This window comes from Accipiter gentilis, chromosome 5 (assembly GCF_929443795.1).
Source record: "Accipiter gentilis chromosome 5, bAccGen1.1, whole genome shotgun sequence".
Classification (NCBI taxonomy): domain Eukaryota; kingdom Metazoa; phylum Chordata; class Aves; order Accipitriformes; family Accipitridae; genus Astur; species Astur gentilis.
In genome coordinates, this window is record NC_064884.1 from 16,583,224 (window position 1) to 16,597,993 (window position 14,770).

At 40.3% G+C, this 14,770-nt stretch overlaps 1 protein-coding gene across 4 annotated transcripts in view; it reads left to right on the forward strand.

Annotated features, from left to right (window-relative positions):
• The window catches only part of MACROD2 (mono-ADP ribosylhydrolase 2), a 912,387-nt gene that overhangs the window by 88,627 nt on the left and 808,990 nt on the right, over positions 1 to 14,770 (forward strand). The window lies entirely within an intron of this gene.

The following is a 14,770-nucleotide window of genomic DNA, read 5'->3' on the forward strand; positions in this document are numbered from 1 at the left end:
GGGGATCTGTTGTGCTCCAGCATGCTGGGTGGTGTGGCGTGCAGGTTGGCATGCCCTGGCACAATCCGTCCTCACGTTGCCCACTGTCAGCAAGGCGGTGACCTGAACAGGAGCGGGTGGGAGGCAGTGTCTGTCTGAAGATGCCTTCTTGAGAGGTGCAGGGATGAGGTAACTTTGTAGGATTTAATGGGATCCATGTGACTCGAGTTGCTGATATCGATACACTGATTTATGTGCTGATGTATATGACAAGCACCCAGCCTCCTTTGAACCCTCCCCCCTGGCCTGTGTTACGGAGATGCAACAAGGTAACACTCATCTCTTCGTCGTCTCAGCCCACCCACATGCACCATATGCATAATTTTTCCATAAAGGATGACTGTCGCGATGTATATGATCTGAATTTGAGATGGTTGCATGTACCCTTATTTTTCACATACAACTGTTTAGCTATATAACTTATATAACCAAAGCTAATTGTTGAACACCCGAACAAGTGCTGCGTTTTGAGAATGCATTGTGTGATGTTTTTTGATGAAGGTCCTGATAACTGGTATCTGATTTTTCCATTATTCAATTTCATTAGATATCTTGCGTTTGTTAATATAAATGCTCTTACAGGAATTTTTGTTAAGTATGACGATATTGTTGGTATACCAAGTTAACAGATAAGTGGTTGGCTTTTTATAAGTGCTCATTGTTGGGTAAATTTCACTTAAGTTGGTGTTAGATCCTTCATTAGTATCAAAACTAGTATAGTTAAGGCAACACGCAAGCACTTCTGGAAATTGTGCACTAAGAAGGTGTCTGTTTGCAGGACTGACAGGATAATAAGCTCATTGCTTCTGTTACAATGCTAGAATTCGGCTATTTGCATAATATAGAGCAGTAACATGTTAATTCACAATTCACAAATAAGCCTTTCAGACAATGGTTTCAGACACGACTGAAATTTGTGAATGCTTCTCAAGTAAATTGCTGGTTTTGAGCACATTTTGTTATTTATTGGGAAGCCAAAATTATACTCAGATGCCCAAGCCTGAAAACAGCACGTAATTTGGCATTTGTGCATAAATGACTCCTGAACAAGGATGGTGGGGAAGTACTGAAGTGATTCTGTATTCAGTTGTGCATGGAATAGGTAAACTTGGTGTGGTGGCTTGACCCTGCCTGGATGCCAGGTGCCCACCAAAGCTGTTCTATCAGTCCCCCCTCCTCAGCTGTATAGGGGAGAGAAAATACAACAAAGGGCTCATGGGTCGAGATAAGGACAGGGAGAGATCACTCACCAATTACCGTCACGGGCAAAACAGACTCAACTTGGGGAAAATTAACTCAATTTATTACCAATCAACCAGAGCAGGGTAATGAGAAATAAACCCAAATCTTAGAACACCTTCCCTCCACCTCTCTGTTCTTCCTGGGCATAACTTCACTCCCTGATTCTCTACCTACCCCCCCAGTGGTGCAGGGGGACAGGGAATAGGGTTTACGGTCAGTTCATCACACGTTATTTCTGCTGCTTTATCCTCCTCAGGGGCAGGACTCATCACACTCTTTCCCTGCTCCAGCATGGGGTCTCTCCCATGGGAGACAGTTCTCCATGAACTTCTCCAGTGTGGGTCCTTCCCACGGGCTGCGGTTCTTCACGAGCTGCTCCAGCATGGGTCCTTTCCATGGCGTGCAGTCCTTCAGGAACACACTGCTCCAGTGTGGGTCCCCCATGGGGTCATAATTCCTGCCAGAAAATCTGCTCTATGGGCTCTTCTCTCCACAGATCCGCAGGTCCCGCCAGGAGCTTGCTCCAGCGCGGGCTTCCCATGAGGTCACAGCCTCCTTTGGGCACCCACCTGCTCTGGCGTGGGGTCTTCCCTGGGCTGCAGGTGGAGATCTGCTCCACCGTGGACCTCCCTGGGCTGCAGGGGGACAGCCTGCCTCACCATGGTCTTCCCCATGGGCTGCAGGGGAATCTCTGCTCCGGCGCCTGGAGCACCTCCTCCCCCTCCTTCTTCACTGACCTTGGTGTCTGCAGGGTTGTTTCTCTTACATGTTCTCACTCCTCTCTCCGGCTGCCGTTTCTGTCTGTCCCAGCAACTTTTTTTCCTTCTTAAATACGTTATCACAGAGGCACTACCGCTATTGCTGCTTGGCCTTGGCCGGCGTCGGGTCTGTCTTAGAGCCGGCTGGTATAGGTTCTGTCGGACACAGGGGAAACTTCCAGCAGGTTCTTACAGAAGCCACCCCTGTAATCCCCCCCTGCTACCAAAACCTTGCCACACAAAGCCAATACACTTGGTTATTCTGTGCTTGCGTTGTAAACTTACTGGTTTTGTTAATTAGGTGGCTATAAAGAGAAAAGGCTGCAGTTGAGAAGAGTGAATCAAGATAAACCTTTTTTTAAATTTTTTTTATTTTTGATCAGTATTTAAGGGTAGTGCTAGTACTGGAGAAGCCCTGCTTGCTTTAGAGGTGTAAGAAACTCTGGTGGCTTTAAAACAGATTGCGGTGCGTACTCTACATGACTAGAAGGTATTGCTGGAGCTTTTCCTGTGGTTGCTGTGCTGGTCTTCTGGTTTAAAAGTAAGATAAAGCATGAGGTGGGGCCTGGGAAGTGTCTGGTGGTGGTGTTCATGCACTGCGTGAACCTCTCTCTCGACAGCAGGATTGTGGTATTCCCTGATGCCAGGAAAGTTGTGTGAAGATGAATGTAGGAGTAGTGGCAGATGTGCTGACTGAAGAGCTGCATCAGGAGATGAAGAGCTGAAATACAGATAGAAGGTAAATTCATGTATGATGTCTGTGATAAACACGATAAAAACTTGCTGAAGAGCAGCTTGGATTACAAAGAACTTTTTGCCTCTTTCATCTCTCACGGTAATTAAATGTTCCATTTTTATTCAACTTCTTTCAAATGGGGTTCTAATTAAGCAGTAACTAATGAAATAGGAGATTAAGCATCAGCAAATATCTGGTGGTCAGAGATGTGCCCAGGGTAAAGTCCAAAACAGTTTTGTAAAATTTGTGTTTGAAACAAAGCAAAAATAGTTATTACAGAAACAGGAGACAGATTCTATGAGTGTAATTGCAGATTGAATTAATTTTCTTAGTGTTATGCTGAAGCAAAAAAAAAAAAGTAAAATTAAATATGTATCCCTTTTTATGTGGTTTCTATATCACCACTGCAAATATATAAAAAAATGCATCTGTAACCAGATAAGAAGATGCTATCAGGCACTTTTAATTTTAATTAAGGTTTAACTTATTGGAGGAATATGTATTTAAAGAATTAATTAAAATGCTGTTCACTGTATAAGAGATTTCAGTATAGGAAATGAGTTAATTGCAGTATCATAGGGGATCTGTGCTTTGCAAGCTGTTTTGTGTTGCTTAAAAAGCATCTTCACGTGGATGATTGGGACCTCTCGGGAGAACTAGAAGATGATGATGGCCTTGTTTTTGGTTTAGTTTGAATAAAAGTAGTTGCTGGTCTTGCTGCATCTGTGTGTGTCAAACAATCTTATTTCAGTTTCTGTTTTTCTTCAGGGTGGGTGGCTGGCACAAATGCTCAAAATACTTGAGATAATTGGGCATAATTTGATTGCAGCATGGTAACCCTGTATTCTGCAAGAAGGGTTTTTAAGGTGGTTAAAATACCTTTAAAAACTGAAGTCTTTCAACGCTGTCATTCTTCATAACCTTGTACTGCCGCAAGTTCATTTTTATCGTTCTGCTGAGCATACGAACTTACTGCTGGAGTTCCTCAAGGATCAAATCATGCCTTATTTAATATTTTCATTAGCAGCCTTTACAGAAGAATTAGAAGCATGCTAAATAAATTTGCCAACTCCAAAGCAGAGAGACTTTGGCAAGACAGAGAAGGACTGGATTATTATGTGAGAAGAACCACTTTCCTCTGCTGTTAATTGGTTTCAGGAGAATGTCATGTGCTTAAGGACAGATGACATTAATTTCTTCTATAAGCTCAGCCTCATCATTTGGGAGCAGCAAAGAATGAAGGTGTTCTACTTGTATTTAGGAAGATGAGTTTAAACTGCCATAGGTCAAGGAAGGGTAATTAGGATGATAGTGGAAGGATTGGCCAGCCTTTTTATGAGTAGCCTGGAAGAACTTGGCTTCAGCCTAGAAAAACAAAACCGGAGTGGAGATAGGATTGTTCTCCACATATATATGGAAGAAAAAAACAACAAACCACAGATATTTAGGCTAAAGGATGGTTTTAGGAGGAGGCATCGAGTGTAAATATGGAATACACTTAAGCTGGCAGGCAGGTTCTTTCTCACCCCATTTGGTGCTGCCCCATGGGTATGGTGTGTTGAGCATTAACTAGTCTTGGAAACCCCACGGTCAAGCGTTGGAAGTAACTGTCTTCAGAGCATGTTGATTGGGGAGCTTGCTTTAAAGGATTTCTTTAAAAAGAAAGAATAAAGCTGCTAGAGGGAAAGTATTTAAAAAGCAAACATAACGCATAGGCAGCCCTGTCTTCCTTAAGCATTTACTGTTGCTCTTGATGGTTGCGTGGACGTGCCAGACTTCTTCTGACACCTCAGAGTAGGTGCCAGTCTGTCAGATTAGCTCAACTAAAATAAACCTTTCTCCCACTTCCTGCTTGCTGTCGGCCCTTTGAGAGAGAATTACCTTTTAAAATGTACTGGGGTGTTCACTGGACTTTTATTCTGCTCTTTTAAACTAGTTTTTAAATGAGCAGAGAGGAGGTGAAAAATGTTGGCCACTTTTAATACTGTCATTTAATCATCTCATCCTTTGAGCTAGTATATGTGGAGAGATGGCTTATCTTGAACGTAAAGTATCTCCTTGCCTGTTTTGCATGAGAGTGTCTCCTATTGTGTTAAGCCAATAACCCCTTTTTTATATAGGTCAGCATATAGTATTAATGAGCTTTTATACCGTGGTTATAAATTTCACACATGTTTCTTAGAGTAGGAGTGGGGAATAGAAAATATTGCCTGGATTTGTTCTTTTTTTTCCAGCAGTAGATGTGTGAAACAGTCGATCTCCTGGTAGAAAAAAAAAAAAAAAATTGCTTTGATTAATCGGAGACTTTTAGCTTTTGTTATTTAAAATGCAGTCCCAAAGACCAAATGTTGTGGTGTTTGCCTTCAAAAGCACCTCTTTAGGAAACTTTAAAAAAAGGAAGTTGCTGTGAGATAGGTGTACCCATAATGAGAGAATTTTACAGGACAACCTGCAAGTAACAGTTGTGGGTTCACAAGACAAATAAAAGCTCTCACTATGTGCTGAAGTGCTTGGCTGTGATGAACCTCTGCTTGCAACAGAGCCACGTGAGGTTTATCACCACCTCAAAAGGCAGCAGAATTAGTGCGGAGAGATATAAATGTGGCAGGCTTGGCTTATACCAAGAGTGGTCAGTATATTTGACTCAGTGTAATGTGCCCACATCTTGGTGTGGATGGCAGGTATAAGAAAACATACTGCGTAACCCAGATGACAAAGTAGTGGCTCACAGAAGGGAGGTGATAGTGGCTCTCCAAGGCTCTTGCTCCTGCCTTTCTGATTGTCTGGATTGCAGAGCACCCCAGTAATGTCATCTTTCAGAGTTTCTACTATTTAATTTCCTCCAGCAGCAACTACTCCAGCACAGTGTTACTCCTGGTAAGACGAGGTAGCCCTTGTGCTGTCATGTCCATTTTGTTTTCAGCCACTGTTATGTTAGTAAATAAAGGGTTGAACATCTACAATTTTGCTTTATCAAATGGCCCTATAAGGCTGCAAACAAAGAAAAGGGGAAGCTGAACACATTTGAAAGTAGCTTAATAAATTAGTATTAGTATTGTAATTTGCTCCATCTTTACTTTAGGATTTTGGCTACTTAGCAAAAACTGCTTGGAAGAGCTATTAATTTTACCGTAAGAATGATGTTGCTGTATACAGAAGAATATCTGACCATATGTTTGTATCTTTATTTGAAAGAACAATGACTGATGAAATTTAAAGAGAAAAATTAATTACTATTATACATTATACTTGCAAAGAAAATTGAGAAAAGATGGATTTAGAGCCCCAGTTTTCTCATTTGCGCTATGGCTGTGCATAATACATGTTTTTGAGAGTTCAGGGTAAGTGTCGTCTGAAGAGCGTTCTTGAATGGAGAAGCAAGTATCACAAATTTTGCAGTTTCACACATTCGACCTGATATGTACTTGCATGGACTTCAGTATTTTATAGCTGTTTTCATATCTGGATAGTACATTTTATGTTCCTCTGGCATATTGTCCTGATTGCTTCTATTGCTGCTATAGTTGAGCTAAGAATTACTGTGAAGTTATAAGGTCTCTTTCAAGCTGATTACAAGAACTTTTAAAATTCATTAGTGAAGAAAGAATATTATAAAAAGGCCTTATCAAGCATACTTTTAAAAAAAAGATTTTCCTGGACACAGAATACTTCCAGGTTTTTAAAATCAAGTTGGAATATGAAAGTTGGTCACTGTGGGGGGCAGGACTGTGGTTTTGGTTTTGGGGTTTTTTCTTCTTTTAATTTCCTGCCAGTTTTATTCTAATACAAAACACCTGCGATTATCATTATTACCTTCCACCATACAGGGCATGGGTTTTTTTCTAGGCAGCTACAATGATTACTCCTGCAAAACTCTCAATTTAACAACAACTCCCCCAGCACTTTGCAGTGTTCAAGGAACCTGCATCATCAGCATGTAATCACGTATCACAGGTATTAAGTAGCAAGCGATTATTTTACCATTAGAGAAATAGTCAAATCTGGGTTAGCCCTCAGGAGAATAAGAGTTTAAAGGTCTTGGACAACATCCTAGTGCCCACTTATCAATCGTCCGCCTCACTGTTGTGCTTCAGTGGTTCAAGGAAATGCTGACAGCTTTTCAAGTGCTCTCTTGAGTCCTGTGCTGAGGCCACTTACTTGTCTGCAGGCTCACAGTGCTGCTGTCCTCTTTCGAAAGAGAGAGATGCTTCAGGTTGGCATGTGGTATCTTGGGATTGATGACAGAGCTGCTCTTTTGTTGGCTGTCCTGTACCTGAACAGGTGATGTTCCATAAATTCATACCATTTACTTGTATTAGGTCATTGGGATGCATTATGCCCTAAAATAACCTTGGTGCTCCTCTTAATTTTTCTGTTAACAGTCCCAAAAGAAAAAAAATATCATTGTCTTGTAGGAGTTGGGGTTTCTATCTTGGTGGTGTCTAAAAATTGGAGGAGCTGAGGACCACTCCTTGCCTTCCTGTTCTCACTGCCATTGAGCCTGTGGTCCTTTTAATATAGCACTAAGCTGCCCAGCCAAGTGGTAAATATCATGGAGATATCTTCATGTTTGTTTGGGGTTTTTTGTGTGAGGTGAAGCAATCTTCACTAATCCCTCATCATGGAGAATAAATTTGATGTTGCTTGTGGGCATAACTTATTCTGTATCCTCTTTTTACTTGTTTTCAGGACCTAAGTGATGCTAATTTGCACTTGTACAGTTCTTCTGTTTTGATTGCTGAGCAGGCTGGATGATGTGAAGATTAGCGATGATGTTTTGAAAGACTAGACACTTGCTAGTGTCTTTAAAATTCTCTACTTTTTCTTCCTTGTCCGATCAAGCCCCAGGGGGAGATGTCAGACTACACAAAACACAAAAGCAGTAGAAAACGTGATCCTGGCTTGTTTGGCAGATGAAAGTTTATCCTAAATTTTTTTTTTTTTTTCAAAGGAAGGAGGAAGTGTGGCTGTCCATTGACCAGACCTAGCACAGGTATCACCATCTGCTGGAGCTGCTTCTGGGCAGGGGAAAAAATATTTTCCCCCTCCATACTGGCATTTTAGCAGGTTGTGAGACATATGAACAAATGCCTTGGCAGGTCTCCAACACCTGTTGATGCCTAGCATGGTTATTTCCCTATCTTCAGGAATGCTGTTTCATTCCAGGAAGAGCTCGAGCATGTCCTAGATGGGTTCATCAGTCGATGGTGATGGACCTGAGCATACCCAGACATGAGCTGCTTCTGTTTTAAGACAATTACCTATTTATTGTCTTTAAGCACCAGTTTATGGCAGTGCTGTAGAGATTTCTATGAATGACTCTGAGAGACTACACATTTTGTTCCCAGATTGACTTGCAAACTTTAGAAAGAGGTTGGTGATGTGGGGATTTGACCTAATACCTTGCTAGAGCTAGTAAGCAAAACAGAATAAGAAATATTTTTAAGAGCTAGATTTATTTTGCTTCTTTTGGAAGTATTTTGCCACTGAAATCTCTGCATCAGCCAATTGCTGCAGAAGTTTTTCATAATCCAAACCAGGCTTTTGTTAATACTTCACTAATATCCTTTCAACCCACTAAATGCATTCCAATTGATTTGGAGGGATTATATTGAAGGATAAAGTTAGTCTTTATTAGCATGAGAACAACAGGTAATTTTTAATTTATTTATTTATTTTAATAAAGCAGCAGTATTTAATGTGGCAGTGAGTGCCTTCAGTAGTGTTAGGTGTTCTGTAGAGGAAAAATAAAATACTTGTCAAAAATGTGCTGATTACAGCAGGTTGCCTAGAGCTGAAGTCATTGTAATAAAACCTCCCAGACCGGAACAGGGTGCCGTTCATGCTATTCACCTCTTGAGTTGTTTTTTGCAGAGTGTAAACCCAAAGCCAACAGCTGTCAGGTCACAAACGGCTGAAGAGCCGTGTGGCGAGGCACCGCTGAGCTGCGGGGCTCCTGTCCTTTGGAGGAGTTGTCAGCTGGGCCCTGGAAGCAGTGGCTGGAGCCTGGAGGAGCTGAAAGAGTGGGATTAGAAGAGTTTACAACCTTTGACTTTGTACTGGATCAAAATCACTTTGATAGGTCCTTTTTGAGGATTTTGAAGGGTTGGTTGTTTTTTTTATTTGTTTCGGGGTTTTTTTGAAGTCTCTGAAACTATACACTGGGTTGCTTGCCCTCTAGTTTTGCAGCAACACAAGTACTGAGTTTGAAGTGGACATTAAGACAATCAAGCCTATACTTACCATATCAGCAGGGTGCTCCTTCACAGGACACAGAGTATCACCTTCAAACCAGTATCAAAGAAAGAGACTCCCTTCTCCCTTCCCAATGTGACGCAGTTGCTTTGGGAAGAAGATGCATTTCTTGCATGACCAGCTCCATAGGTCCTTTTGTCAATATAGCTGGGTTTGTGAAAGTTGTGGGTTTTTTTTTCTTTTGATCAGTAAAACAAGGAATCTACCTGCAGCATTTTGTAGCACATTTTTTCCCTAATTAGCATCCTAGAGTAATGTCTCTCCTTCCTTTCCCTCTCCCATCTCTAACACCCTAAAAAAACTAAATTGACAAACCACTTTTGTGCTTTTAATATTTAATGGCTAAAATGATACAAATGTTAAAAAAGCCAGTTGATAACTCAGGGAAAATGGGAAGATGTTTATGAACTGTGCCGTACAAACTGCCATTTACTTTTGTGCAGAATATGTATTGAAAAATACTGGGGGGGAAGGCCTTAATTAAAATGTGCTCATGATAGCTAACATTGGGTATGAATTCAAATAGACCAAACCTTTAAAACTTATTTTACAGGAAAAACTGGGCATTATGTCAAATCATCCCTGTTGAAAGCTATGTCGCTTGTTCTTTAGGTTTGTTTGTTTGCTTGTTTTTAAAGTGTAGCATAAGATAGTAACAGATTTCAGAGCTTAGACCAAAATTTTTTGGACCAAACAAAAAATTTGGGACAAATGTTTTTGGACAAAACCAGTCCTTGTTACTGTTGTTTGAGTGCGTTTGGATCCTCTTAATGCCTCTGTCCGCACCCAAGGAACGCAGTGATCAGTGCAGCCTTGTCATCCACTGGGTTCCTAGGCCAGCAGATAATTAGAAAGACCTGAGCACTTACTGACACAAATAAGCTATGATAAACCAGATCGTTATTCTTATTTTCAGTATAATTCAGTTTTCAGTAGTAGAAATGTTAGGAAAAAGAATAGAAAGAAGAGCTTAGAGGTGGTTATGGTCCTGCTAGTGCTCAACCATCTTGACCCTTCAAGTACTGACAAAAAATTTCCTGTAGTCAAAAGCAGCAAGATGCATAACTTGAGAGCTTGAGGTGTCTGAGACAGCCATACTGGAGCCATTTGCATCCTCCATAGAGTTCATTGCTGCCATCGCTGCCTTTTCTCCTTTATCTAAGGAAATTGCATGAGGTCAGGAATTTAGTTCCCCCAGCAGTGTTCTCCTGTACCTGACTTTTCACTTTGGCCGCTAAGTGTTGAGTTTCAGTGACCAAAACAACTTCGAAGATCTGGGAATACTGTGGAGTTTTTTTCTTAGTTCTTATTTTGGTGTATGTCATTTCTGTATTGAGAAGATGGGGAGAAATGAAAAGGTTTTTAGTGGATGAAGTAGGTAACATGCCATTAAGGAGTTCTTAGAGTAAAATAATTGCTTTAAAGACATCAGGCACAGAGGTTCTGCATTATCAGCTAATGCCCTAAAATTATGTTTACTCGCTGGGTTAGCACTTTCCTCGTAAATGGCTTGCTTTCTGTTAATGAGCTCATGTTCCTTCGTGGGCAGTGAAGTATTTTGTCAGGCTTCAAAAATAATCATCTTAAACATTTCTTGGGAAGATCATTGAAACCAGGTAAACAAGCAAAAACCCACAGATTCTGTAGTTGTCCCCATTCTTACACTGTTCAAAGTGTGTAGAAAGTGAAAATAGACCGAGTTTCTAGTTTGTATCCTACCAGAGGAGTGCAGTGCAAATAACTTTTGTTTCTGATTAATGTAGCTTAAATAGAGGATGAGCATATAATACCTGCAATCAAAAATTGCATAGGGTTTATACAGGCTTGGGTTTTGCATGTACTTCTGGGGTAAGAGTTATAATGCGACTTCTTAAATCCTCTGCTTTGTCAGAACATCAGTATTCCTGGGTAGAAGGGTTTACCTTTTATAAAAAATGTATTTACTTTACCATTGAATCCATGGAAAAATAACGTTTAAGTTTAAGGAAGCCAAATTAACTCCACTTTACACATACAGAGAGGTAGCCTAAGATAACATGTGAGGTAAGGATGCTTTCTCTTACTCTGAGCTGCTAATGCTTGTTCTAGTCATTTAGGAAACAATGTTAATATAGCAGGTTCAGAGTTGCATGAAGGCTTAGACTTGATGTGGTCTGCTGTGTGTTACCCAGCCTGCAAGATTTCTGCTTCTGGTCCATAACTGCATCTGTAAATACAGCTGCTCGTGTGCATCTCAAAATTAGAAAGTCCCAAATATTGAATAGGATCTTACAGTGGTGAAAACTGATCTCATTACCCTACTGCGTTTCTTGCAATAAAAGCAAGACTTCAAGTTAAAATCCTGGACAGCTTGTGAGGAGAGATGGGAAAGGAAAGTTTGTGGGGAGATCTTCTACCCCCCCCCAGCATCTGCCTTAAACGTGTGTTGATACGAGATAGGCATTCACTTAAATTCGTCAACCAATTCACTTTTGTATCCAATAAAACCTGAAAGATTTGCAGTGAAATTATTTATGCTTAATTAAAAAAAAGGCAAGAAAAAAACCAAAACTAAACAAAACAATCCCCCCACCCCCAGAAAAACACCTGTTTTCCTGTGGAAAGCCAGTTGCCTAGTAGTCATTTATAATGGACTAAGACCACTGGAGGAAATCAGTATTGCATAAATCCGATGTGCATTTCTGATCTAAATAATTATTTAAATATTGTGCATAAATTAAATTATGCATAATTGAACTTGCTTTTGAACAATTAAACCTTCCATGGCTGCGTCTACAGATAGAGAGATATTCCTTAAGCTCAGTAAGGGGACAGGAGTGCGCGCTAGCACTTGGCTATGATCCGCTCCCTTTTTCTGATTACTTAAGAGGGCTGTTCAGGACAGAGCATCAGCCTATATGAATACTATCAACTAGCTTAACAAGTCAGATTATTTAATTAGCCCTATTAAGACGCTTCTATTTTTATAACTTATTTATGAGTGCTCTTGCTAAGCTTAGAAGGTCCACCTTCAGATTTCAAAGTGTTTTCAGCTCATGTAGTTGTTGGTAGTCTTGAAGGGTTTTATACTGTGACTCCGCAACATTGTCATCCTAAGAAAACACAAAGGGGCTCTGAACAGCTGTTGAAGTCAGGCAATACACTTCTGCAATCCTGGCCTGCAGGTTTCAGGTTGTAGGACATTTATGATCTGTATGCACAATCGACATGTGCTCAGTTTCCAAAATGTAATCCAGAGGATGGTTATTTCTTCTAACGCCCGCTTTATTGAAGTGTTTTGTTTTCCTCCTAGGGCAGGAATGTTCCCCAGCCATCGCTTAAAGACTACCATAAAATAGGTCATCTTGCTTGATGTCCAGTGGCTGGTAATGCAGGTGATGCTTGTTTTGAGCTAGATGCTCCGTCACCGTTTTAGTGAGATCCACATACTTGTGTGTTTTCTAATCTAGATTTAGAGGAGCAGGAAAAGATTTGATGAAATAACTATTAAAATTAAATCAAACATGCGTGTTTCCCAAAAGAAAAAACTTTTAAAGCAATTGTGTCCAGAATCTGATACCTGTGTCATGGTTGTACCTTCAGAGTGTTTGAAAGGGCTATAATTTCAACACAAGGGTGGGACTCCTACTCTGCCACCCCCCAAATTTATTTCATCTGCAAAGAAAAGAGAAAAGTGCAAAATTTTCATGTCTGAATTCAGTCACTGTGCTTTTCCTTTCTGGTTAAACCACTCCGGGCTAGTTTGGAAGAAGAAATTCCCCAGTTACGGAGTAACATTATGCTTCGTAAAAAAAACTTCACTGTTGGTAAGTGCTGGTGGCTTGTGGCTTGAAGCTTTTGTTGTTGTTTTGGTATCAGTAAAGAAACAGTTAATTAAGGTGATGCTGAAACAATATATGGACTTGGAAGCAAGGTTAAGGTGTTTTGAAAGCAGAGGGTATCCATGCGAATGATGGCTCCATCCAAAACTATCCCAAACAAATGTGGTTTGGATAAATCCAGGCAGATGGTATCTGCCAGCTCATGTTTGAAATTAGCTGCAGGTGAATATGCAAAATGGCATCCTCTTACTTAGAGAAGTCTGTATACGTGCTTTAGTGCGTTATATCATCAGTAAATTATTTTAATAGCAAATAAGGCTTTATTACTTTTGCTATTGCTTTATTGCATTTGCTGCTCTACATTCAATATGTACAGCATTGGCATAATATAGCTTGCATGCTAGCTAGTCCATTAGCAGAAGAAATGGTAACTGTGTTCCAAGACCATAGTACTTTGAATTTGGTACTGTTAAAGCCAGGAGGAAAAAAAAAAAAAAAAACAAACCCAAAACCCAAACCAAACAGTTGTTGCATTTCAGGCTGTTGTACAAAGCTAGGAAATAATAGCTTATAAATGAAGCAAACTTAGTTCTGGAAGGTACTGAGATGAGACAAAATTCATGTGATTTCCAAAGTACCAGTGGTTTTTTGAGTCAGCTTTCAGGTTAAAACAGACCTGTGAGAAATTCATGATAGCCATATAAATAAAAAAAAAAGGGGGACACACACACAGTAATAAAGAATGTAAAAGATACTGGGCATACTACTTTAATATGGAGGATGCCGATTAAATTAACTCTGCACATAGGTTTAGGAAACACTGAAAAAAATTCAACTCCATGCTCCACACTTAAATATTGAACAGTACACTGAAATAACATGGAATTGTAAAATCGTCTGACATAAATTTAATGTGGATTAATGTTATTTTGGTAAGTGTTGAGTAAACTGCTCAATGTAGTAATCCGATTTGCCTACATCTATAACTGTCTAATAGAATGGATTTATGCATGGTGCTAGAGAGCATTGCATGCTATAACTGCAGTGCTGTGATTGGTAGAAGAGTCTTGGAGAGACAGGCATGACATGGAGCAGAATGGAAATTCGTATAAGTATCCAATGAAAAAAATGCAGAGTTTAGTTTGGAATCAGTCTTTCACTTGCTGAATTAATCTTAATATTATGCATGTTGCATAAAAGTTGCTGTAGAAGCTAAGGAAGATCTTGTATGCATGAATGTGCCGTTTTTTCCATTGACATCAACTGCAGTAGGAGGACACCAGCTCTCCCCGCAAACGTGGCCTGGCTCTCTGTGCAGAGGACAGAATCACTTGTCCAGGTTTTCACTCTTTCTGGTGAGGTGAACCAGGAACAACTGGGTTAACTTGTTGAAGTTGCTTTGGATTTGCATACTACTGACTCACAGTACATAAATTTCACATGAAAAGTCCTCATACTTGAGATTCACATCCAATTATCTCCTTCTCAAATGGCAACTTTTTTTATAGCCCATATGACTTTTGTACGGCATCAGCTGAGATGGGCAGTAGATGGTATGTACCATTACCAGGCTACCTCTGGTTGAGGTGCCTCAGAGGAGGCATGGGAGAGTATTCAATGAGTGTTATTTTCCCATTTTCACAACACAAATTTGGAGTCAACTAGGAGAGAGGTTTTCATGTAAATAGCTTGAAAATCCAGCAAAACCTATTTAATTTTGTTATCGGGGAGCTGATAGCAACGAAGTAGTAATCTATTGCCAGTGACCCAGCCATTAAATGTATCTCTGATATAAAAGGTCCCTATATCCTAGCTTAGATGAAAAACAGGTCTGTTTTCTCCATCTGTGTTGGTTTTCCTTTCTCACTTACTGCTCAGGAAGCCTTTTGCACAAGAACTTAATGAGGCTCCGTGTCCTT